Genomic DNA, 8,982 nt, shown 5'->3' on the forward strand with positions numbered 1-8,982 from the left:
GGCAACACCTTTATTTATGACATTGCAGTATGTGTAACACCTGTGTTTGTGACATTGCAGTATGTGTAACACATGTGTTTATGACATTGCAGTGTTTACAACGTCAGTGTCTGTATCAATGCAGTATATGTAACACCTGTGTTTGTGACATTGCAGTATGTGTAACACCTGTGTTTGTGACATTGCAGTATGTGTAACACATGTGTTTATGACATTGCAGTGTGTTCAACCTGTGTTTATGACATAGCGGTATGTGTAACACCAGTGTTTCTGACATTGCAGCATGTGTAACACCTGTGTTTATGACATTGCAGTGTGTGCAACACCTATGTTTATGACATTCCAGTGTGGCAACACCTTTATTTATGACATTGCCGTATGTGTAACTCCTGTGTTTATGATTTTGCAGTGTGTTCAACACCGTGTTTGTGACATTGCAGTATGTGTAACACATGTGTTTATGACATTGCAGTGTGTACAACATCTGTGTCTGTATCATTGCAGTATATGTAACACCTGTGTTTCTGACATTGCAGTATGTGTAACACCTGTGTTTGTGACATTGCAGTGTGTTCAACACCTGTGTTTATGACATAGCGGTATGTTTAACACCTGTGACTGTGATATTGCAGTATATGTGACACATGTGTTTATGACATTGCAGTGTTTACAACATCTGTGTCTGTATCAATGCAGTATATGTAACAGCTGTGTTTGTGACATTGCAGTATGTGTAACACCTGTGTTTGTGACATTGCAGTATGTGTAACACATGTGTTTGTGACATTGCAGTATGTGTAACACCTGTGTTTGTGAAATTGCAGTATGTGTAACACCTGTGTTTATGACATTGCTGTGTGTACAACATCTGTGTCTGTGTCATTGCAGTATGTTTAACACCTGTGTTTGTGACATTGCTGTATGTGTAACACATGTGTTTATGACATTGCAGTGTGTTCAACCTGTGTTTATGACATAGCGGTATGTGTAACACCTGTGTTTATGACATTGTAGTATGTGCAATACCTGTGTTTATGACATTGCAATATGTGCCATGCCTGTGTTTGTGACATTGCAGCATATGTAACACCTGTGTTTCTGACATTGCAGTATGTGTAACACCTGTGTTTGTGACATTGCAGTGTGTTCAACACCTGTGTTTATGACATTGCAGTGTGGCAACACCTGTGTTTATGACATTGCAGTGTGGCAACACCTTTATTTATGACATTGCAGTATGTGTAACACCTGTGTTTGTGACATTGCAGTATGTGTAACACATGTGTTTATGACATTGCAGTGTTTACAATGTCTGTGTCTGTATCAATGCAGTATATGTAACCCCTGTGTTTGTGACATTGCAGTATGTGTAACACCTGTGTTTGTGACATTGCAGTATGTGTAACACATGTGTTTATGACATTGCAGTGTGTTCAACCCGTGTTTATGACATAGCGGTATGTGTAACACCTGTGTTTCTGACATTGCAGTATGTGTAACACCTGTGTTTATGACATTGCAGTGTGTGCAACACCTGTGTTTATGACATTGCAGTGTGGCAACACCTTTATTTATGCCATTGCCGTATGTGTAACTCCTGTGTTTATGATTTTGCAGTGTGTTCAACACCGTGTTTGTGACATTGCAGTATGTGTAACACCTGTGTTTGTGACATTGCAGTGTGTTCAACCTGTGTTTATGACATAGCGGTATGTGTAACACCTGTGTTTCTGACATTGCAGTATGTGTAACACCTGTGTTTATGACATTGCAGTGTGTGCAACACCTGTGTTTATGACATTGCAGTGTGGCAACACCTTTATTTATGACATTGCAGTATGTGTAACACCTGTGTTTGTGACATTGCAGTATGTGTAACACATGTGTTTATGACATTGCAGTGTTTACAATGTCTGTGTCTGTATCAATGCAGTATATGTAACCCCTGTGTTTGTGACATTGCAGTATGTGTAACACCTGTGTTTGTGACATTGCAGTATGTGTAACACATGTGTTTATGACATTGCAGTGTGTTCAACCCGTGTTTATGACATAGCGGTATGTGTAACACCTGTGTTTCTGACATTGCAGTATGTGTAACACCTGTGTTTATGACATTGCAGTGTGTGCAACACCTGTGTTTATGACATTGCAGTGTGGCAACACCTTTATTTATGACATTGCCGTATGTGTAACTCCTGTGTTTATGATTTTGCAGTGTGTTCAACACCGTGTTTGTGACATTGCAGTATGTGTAACACCTGTATTTGTGACATTGCAGTATGTGTAACACATGTGTTTATGACATTGCAGTGTGTACAACATCTGTGTCTGTATCATTGCAGTATATGTAACACCTGTGTTTCTGACATTGCAGTATGTGTAACACCTGTGTTTGTGACATTGCAGTGTGTTCAACACCTGTGTTTATGACATAGCGGTATGTTTAACACCTGTGACTGTGACATTGCAGTATATGTGACACATGTGTTTATGACATTGCAGTGTTTACAACATCTGTGTCTGTATCAATGCAGTATATGTAACAGCTGTGTTTGTGACATTGCAGTATGTGTAACACCTGTGTTTGTGACATTGCAGTATGTGTAACACATGTGTTTGTGACATTGCAGTATGTGTAACACCTGTGTTTGTGAAATTGCAGTATGTGTAACACCTCTGTTTATGACATTGCTGTGTGTACAACATCTGTGTCTGTGTCATTGCAGTATGTTTAACACCTGTGTTTGTGACATTGCTGTATGTGTAACACATGTGTTTATGACATTGCAGTGTGTTCAACCTGTGTTTATGACATAGCGGTATGTGTAACACCTGTGTTTATGACATTGTAGTATGTGCAATACCTGTGTTTATGACATTGCAATATGTACAATGCCCGTGTTTGTGACATTACAGTGTGTACAACACCTGTGTGTATGACATTGCATTGTGTGCCATACCTGTGTTTATGACATCGCCGTAGGTGTAACTCCTGTGTTTATGAATTTGCAGTGTGTTCAACACCGTGTTTGTGACATTGCAGTATGCGTAACACCTGTGTTTGTGACATTGCAGTATGTGTAACACATGTGTTTATGACATTGCAGTGTGTACAACATCTGTGTCTGTATCATTGCAGCATATGTAACACCTGTGTTTCTGACATTGCAGTATGTATAACACCTGTGTTTGTGACATTGCAGTGTGTTCAACACCTGTGTTTCTGACATTGCAGTATATGTAACACCTGTGTTTGTGACATTGCAGTATGTGTATCACCTGTGTTTGTGACATTGTAGTATGTGCAACACCGGTGTTTATGACATTGTAGTATGTGCAATACCTGTGTTTATGACATTGCAATATGTGCCATGCCTGTGTTTGTGACATTGCAGCATATGTAACACCTGTGTTTCTGACATTGTAGTATGTGTAACACCTGTGTTTGTGACATTGCAGTGTGTTCAACACCTGTGTTTCTGACATTGCAGTATATGTAACACCTGTGTTTGTGACATTGCAGTATGTGTAACACCTGTGTTTGTGACATTGTAGTATGTGCAACACCGGTGTTTATGACATTGTAGTATGTGCAATACCTGTGTTTATGACATTGAATATGTGCCATGCCTGTGTTTGTGACATTGCAGTATGTGTAACACATGTGTTTATGACATTGCAGTGTGTACAACATCTGTGTCTGTATCATTGCAGTATATCATGTAACACCTGTGTTTCTGACATTGCAGTATGTGTAACACCTGTGTTTGTGACACTGCAGTGTGTTCAACACCTGTGTTTATGACATAGCGGTATGTTTAACACCTGTGTTTGTGACATTGCAGTATGTGTCCACATGTGTTTGTGACATTGCAGTATGTGTAACACCTGTGTATGTGACATTGCAGTATGTGTAACACCTGTGTTTGTGACATTGCAGTATATGTAACACATGTGTTTATGACATTGCAGTGTTTACAACATCTGTGTCTGTATCAATGCAGTATATGTAACACCTGTGTTTGTGACATTGCAGTATGTGTAACACCTGTGTTTGTGACATTGCAGTATGTGCCATGCCTGTGTTTGTGACATTACAGTGTGTGAAACACCTGAGTTTATGACATTGCAGTATGTGTAACACCTGTGTTTATGACATTGCAGTATGTGCCATGCCTGTGTTTGTGACATTACAGTGTGTACAACACCTGTGTTTATGACATTGCAGTATGTGCGAAACTTGTGTGTATGACATTGCAGTGTGTGCCATACCTGTGTTTATGGCATTGCAGTATGTGCAACACCAGTGTTTATGACATTTCAGTGTTTGCAACACCTGTGTTTGTAACATTGCAGTGTGTGCAACACCTGTGTTTATGACATTGCAGTGTGTAACACCTGTGTTTGTGACATTGCAGTATGTGTAACACATGTGTTTATGACATTGCAGTGTGTACAACATCTGTGTCTGTATCATTGCAGTATATGTAACACCTGTCTTTCTGACATTGCAGTATGTGTAACACCTGTGTTTGTGACATTGCAGTATGTGTAACACATGTGTTTATGACATTGCAGTGTGGCAACACCTGTGTTTATGACATTGCCGTATGTGTAACTCCTGTATTTATGATTTTGCAGTGTGTTCAACACCGTGTTTGCGACATTGCAGTATGTGTAACACCTGTGTTTGTGACATTGCAGTATGTGTAACACATGTGTTTATGACATTGAAGTGTGTACAACATCTGTGTCTGTATCATTGCAGTATATGTAACACCTGTCTTTCTGACATTGCAGTATGTGTAACACCTGTGTTTGTGACATTGCAGTGTGTTCAACACCTGTGTTTCTGACATTGCAGTATGTGTAACACCTGTGTTTGTGACATTGCAGTATGTGTAACACATGTGTTTATGACATTGAGGTGTTTACAACGTCTGTGTCTGTATCAATGCAGTATATGTAACACCTGTGTTTGTGACATTGCAGTATGTGTAACACCTGTGTTTGTGACATTGCAGTATGTGTAACACCTGTGTTTGTGACATTGCAGTATGTGTAACACATGTGTTTATGACATTGCAGTGTGTTCAACCTGTGTTTATGACATAGCGGTATGTGTAACACCTGTGTTTCTGACATTGCAGTATGTGTAACACCTGTGTTTATGACATTGCAGTGTGTGCAACACCTGTGTTTATGACATTGCAGTGTGGCAACACCTTTATTTATGACATTGCAGTATGTGTAACACCTGTGTTTGTGACATTGCAGTATGTGTAACACATGTGTTTATGACATTGCAGTGTTTACAACGTCTGTGTCTGTATCAATGCAGTATATGTAACACCTGTGTTTGTGACATTGCAGTATGTGTAATACCTGTGTTTGTGACATTGCAGCATGTGTAACACATGTGTTTATGACATTGCAGTGTGTGCAACACCTGTGTTTATGACATTCCAGTGTGGCAACACCTTTATTTATGACATTGCCGTATGTGTAACTCCTGTGTTTATGATTTTGCAGTGTGTTCAACACCGTGTTTGTGACATTGCAGTATGTGTAACACATGTGTTTATGACATTGCAGTGTGTACAACATCTGTGTCTGTATCATTGCAGTATATGTAACACCTGTGTTTCTGACATTGCAGTATGTGTAACACCTGTGTTTGTGACATTGCATTGTGTTCAACACCTGTGTTTATGACATAGCGGTATGTTTAACACCTGTGACTGTGACATTGCAGTATATGTGACACATGTGTTTATGACATTGCAGTGTTTACAACATCTGTGTCTGTATCAATGCAGTATATGTAACAGCTGTGTTTGTGACATTGCAGTATGTGTAACACCTGTGTTTGTGACATTGCAGTATGTGTAACACATGTGTTTGTGACATTGCAGTATGTGTAACACCTGTGTTTGTGAAATTGCAGTATGTGTAACACCTGTGTTTATGACATTGCTGTGTGTACAACATCTGTGTCTGTGTCATTGCAGTATGTTTAACACCTGTGTTTGTGACATTGCTGTATGTGTAACACATGTGTTTATGACATTGCAGTGTGTTCAACCTGTGTTTATGACATAGCGGTATGTGTAACACCTGTGTTTATGACATTGTAGTATGTGCAATACCTGTGTTTATGACATTGCAATATGTACGTACCATGCCCGTGTTTGTGACATTACAGTGTGTACAACACCTGTGTGTATGACATTGCATTGTGTGCCATACCTGTGTTTATGGCATTGCAGTATGTGCAACACCAGTGTTTATGGCATTTCAGTGTTTGCAACACCTGTGTTTGTGACATTGCAGTGTATGTAACACCTGTGTTTATGACATTGCAGTGTGTGCAACACCTGTGTTCATGACATTGCAGTGTGGCAACAACTGTGTTTATGACATCGCCGTATGTGTAACTCCTGTGTTTATGATTTTGCAGTGTGTTCAACACCGTGTTTGTGACATTGCAGTATGCGTAACACCTGTGTTTGTGACATTGTAGTATGTGTAACACATGTGTTTATGACATTGCAGTGTGTACAACATCTGTGTCTGTATCATTGCAGCATATGTAACACCTGTGTTTCTGACATTGCAGTATGTATAACACCTGTGTTTGTGACATTGCAGTGTGTTCAACACCTGTGTTTCTGACATTGCAGTATATGTAACACCTGTGTTTGTGACATTGCAGTATGTGTATCACCTGTGTTTGTGACATTGTAGTATGTGCAACACCGGTGTTTATGACATTGTAGTATGTGCAATACCTGTGTTTATGACATTGCAATATGCGCCATGCCTGTGTTTGTGACATTGCAGCATATGTAACACCTGTGTTTCTGACATTACAGTATGTGTAACACCTGTGTTTGTGACATTGCAGTGTGTTCAACACCTGTGTTTCTGACATTGCAGTATATGTAACACCTGTGTTTGTGACATTGCAGTATGTGTAACACCTGTGTTTGTGACATTGTAGTATGTGCGACACCGGTGTTTATGACATTGTAGTATGTGCAATACCTGTGTTTATGACATTGCAATATGTGCCATGCCTGTGTTTGTGACATTGCAGTATGTGTAACACATGTGTTTATGACATTGCAGTGTGTACAACATCTGTGTCTGTATCATTGCAGTATATCATGTAACACCTGTGTTTGTGACACTGCAATGTGTTCAACACTTGTGTTTATGACATAGCGGTATGTTTAACACCTGTGTTTGTGACATTGCAGTATGTGTCCACATGTGTTTGTGACATTGCAGTATGTGTAACACCTGTGTATGTGACATTGCAGTATGTGTAACACCTGTGTTTGTGACATTGCAGTATATGTAACACATGTGTTTATGACATTGCAGTGTTTACAACATCTGTGTCTGTATCAATGCAGTATATGTAACACCTGTGTTTTTGACATTGCAGTATGTGTAACACCTGTGCTTGTGACATTGCAGTATGTGCCATGCCTGTGTTTGTGACATTACAGTGTGTGAAACACCTGTGTTTATGACATTGCAGTATGTGTAACACCTGTGTTTATGACATTGCAGTATGTGCCATGCCTGTGTTTGTGACATTACAGTGTGTACAACACCTGTGTTTATGACATTGCAGTATGTGCGAAACTTGTGTGTATGACATTGCAGTGTGTGCCATACCTGTGTTTATGGCATTGCAGTATGTGCAACACCAGTGTTTATGACATTTCAGTGTTTGCAACACCTGTGTTTATGACATTGCAGTGTGTGCAACACCTGTGTTTATGACATTGCAGTGTGGCAACACCTGTATTTATGACATTGCCGTATGTGTAACTCCTGTATTTATGACATTGCAGTGTGTTCAACACCGTGTTTGCGACATTGCAGTATGTGTAACACCTGTGTTTGTGACATTGCAGTATGTGTAACACATGTGTTTATGACATTGCAGTGTGTACAACATCTGTGTCTGTATCATTGCAGTATATGTAACACCTGTGTTTCTGACATTGCAGTATGTGTAACACCTGTGTTTGTGACATTGCAGTGTGTTCAACACCTGTGTTTCAGACATTGCAGTATGTGTAACACCTGTGTTTGTGACATTGCAGTATGTGTAACACATGTGTTTATGACATTGAGGTGTTTACAACGTCTGTGTCTGTATCAATGCAGTATATGTAACACCTGTGTTTGTGACATTGCAGTATGAGTAACACATGTGTTTGTGACATTGCAGTATGTGTAACACCTGTGTTTGTGACATTGCAGTATGTGTAACACATGTGTTTATGACATTGCAGTGTGTTCAACCTGTGTTTATGACATAGCGGTATGTGTAACACCTGTGTTTCTGACATTGCAGTATGTGTAACACCTGTGTTTATGACATTGCAGTGTGTGCAACACCTGTGTTTATGACATTGCAGTGTTTACAACGACTGTGTCTGTATCAATGCAGTATAGGTAAAACCTGTGTTTGTGACATTGTAGTATGTGTAACACCTGTGTTTGTGACATTGCAGTATGTGTATCACCTGTGTTTATGACATTGCAGTGTGGCAACACCTTCATTTATGACATTGCCGTATGTGTAACTCCTGTGTTTATGATTTTGCAGTGTGTTCAACACCGTGTTTGTGACATTGCAGTATGTGTAACACCTGTGTTTGTGACATTGCAGTATGTGTAACACATGTGTTTATGACATTGCAGTGTGTACAACATCTGTGTCTGTATCATTGCAGTATATGTAACACTTGTGTTTCTGACATTGCAGTATGTGTAACACCTGTGTTTGTGACATTGCAGTGTGTTCAACACCTGTGTTTATGACATAGCGGTATGTTTAACACCTGTGACTGTGACATTGCAGTATGTGTGACACATGTGATTGTGACATTGCAGTATGTGTAACACCTGTGTTTGTGAAATTGCAGTATGTGTAACACCTGTGTTTATGACATT

The sequence above is a fragment of the Saccoglossus kowalevskii genome, chromosome 8 (genome assembly GCF_978046115.1).
Source record: "Saccoglossus kowalevskii chromosome 8, keSacKowa6.1, whole genome shotgun sequence".
Lineage (NCBI taxonomy): Eukaryota > Metazoa > Hemichordata > Enteropneusta > Harrimaniidae > Saccoglossus > Saccoglossus kowalevskii.